This window comes from Myotis davidii, unplaced genomic scaffold (genome assembly GCF_000327345.1).
Source record: "Myotis davidii unplaced genomic scaffold, ASM32734v1 scaffold91, whole genome shotgun sequence".
In the NCBI taxonomy this organism is placed as follows: Eukaryota; Metazoa; Chordata; class Mammalia; order Chiroptera; family Vespertilionidae; genus Myotis; species Myotis davidii.
The window spans coordinates 107,042-108,982 of record NW_006283139.1 but is presented as its reverse complement, the minus strand read 5'-3'; the positions used below and the strand labels follow the sequence as shown (position 1 = coordinate 108,982).

Here is a 1,941-nt window from a genome sequence, read left to right as displayed (position 1 = left end):
GTCTGTGGATGGGAGATCCTTGTTCTCCTGGCAAAGCTACCAGTGACCACTCCTGTGCTTGCAACACAGCCGAACCTTTCACGGCGAATGCGTCCGTGCACATGGGTCCGTGCACATGGACAGGTGCTCTGGGCAAATCAAGGTGCTAGTTCCCTTTGAGTGTGGAACTATGCTCTGAGCATCAATAAGGAATGTGTTTGAGTCAATGTGTCTGATAGTTGAGAGGAATTTGCCCTTACCTTAATCATTCTCACTCTTCATTTCTCTAGGAACCAACGATATTTACTAGGCAGCTAGGTGAGGCTCCTGACAGTCGAGGTACAAAATGTACTGCTCCACAGAGGAATGAAACTTAAAAGTTTATGTCTCATTAACACTGTACCCTTAACTGAATTACATAGTAACAGATTATAGAAGATACCCTAATTTAATCTTTTTTCCCCCCTCTCAGTTCAGGATTCAGAGGCAAGACTAAAAGTATAAGAAAAAAGTTTATTTATTGAGAAAGTCACAAAGGTAGGAGTGAGTCATAGAAGACATGGGCTCAGGAAACAATTACAAAGGCAAAAGAAGGGCCCTTGGAACTTAGGAGAAAGAGAGAGGCAAGCCCTACTTTAGTTTTTTTGTTTTGTTTTGCTTTTATATGTTTTATTGACTTTTTTTACAGAGAGGAAGGGAGAGGGATAGAGAGATAGAAACATAGATGAGAGAGAAACATCGATCAGCTGCCTCCTGCACACCCCCTACTGGGGATATGCCCACAACCAAGGTACATGCCCTTGACCAGAATCGAACCTGGGACCTTTTAGTCTGGAGGCTGACGGTCTATCCACTGAGCCAAACCGGTTAGGGACCTACTTTAGTTTTTTAATACTGTTAGGGACTTACTTTCTAAAGTAGAGAGCACTTATGAGACAACTGAACTAATGCAACAAATGTTTACTGAGCACATGCTAGTACATACTTGTGTCAGATTCTCCACTAGGTTCTGGAATGACAAAGGTGACTGAGAATGCCCTGGTCTCAAGGACTTCACAGTCTAATACGGAAACCAGTTCTAAATGCATACCCAGAATGCAATGATCGCATGCCATAACAGACATATTAAGAGTGCAGGCAAAAGAGAGGAGGGAGCGACTGACTCATTTACTGTGATTCTGGGGGGAAGCTCTCAGCTCTGATGGGTGGGCTTGGAAGAACTAAGAGGTTCACCAGGAAGACAAAGGTGGGAAGGGCACCTTGGACAGATGAACCGTGTGGGAGGCTCGGAAACCTGGACGGGACGCCGAGGATAGGGAACTGCAGTCATGGGGAAGGGGTACCGGGAAGAGGTCCAGGTGCTTGGAACGCTATGGGAGAGATCTGGACTGTGTCCTCTGCAGGGAGGGAGGTGACATGAGTAGATTTTTGTTTGAGCTGCATTACATAAATAAACTGGAGGGGACACGGCTCACGCAGAGAAACCTGTTAACAGGGCAAGTGCAGCTGTAATCTGAGAGCAGTAATGAGGATGAGGGCCTGGCCCAGGAAAAAGGCAAGTGGTACCAGGAGGGAGGGAATGTTAATGAGATCTGAGTTAGAGAACAACAGACTCCGGATGGATGAGATGTGGAGAACAGAGACAGAGAAGGTGAGTGGATGGTACCAGGAGGGAGGGGATATTAATGAGATCTGTGTTAGAGAAACAACAGAACCCGGATGGATGAGATGTGGAGAACAGAGACAGGGAAGGTGAAGTGGATGGTGAATACTGACACCATACAATTGAGGGGTACATATTTGCACAGAGACCCCAGGAATGGGACCCAAAGGGAGATCATTAACTAGGAAGAGACTGGGCCCAGGGCAATGGGGTGGGTATCCATCTGGGGCAGAGAGGACTGGGAGAGGCATAATGAAGCCTCCCCTAGCAGAGCACACACAGGAGCATAAAACTTCAAT

At 46.6% G+C, this 1,941-nt stretch overlaps 1 protein-coding gene across 1 annotated transcript in view; it reads right to left on the bottom strand.

Moving 5' to 3' along the window:
- The window catches only part of CTNNA2 (catenin alpha 2), a gene marked incomplete at its 5' end in the record, with an annotated part of 880,141 nt that overhangs the window by 774,233 nt on the left and 103,967 nt on the right, over positions 1-1,941 (bottom strand). The window lies entirely within an intron of this gene.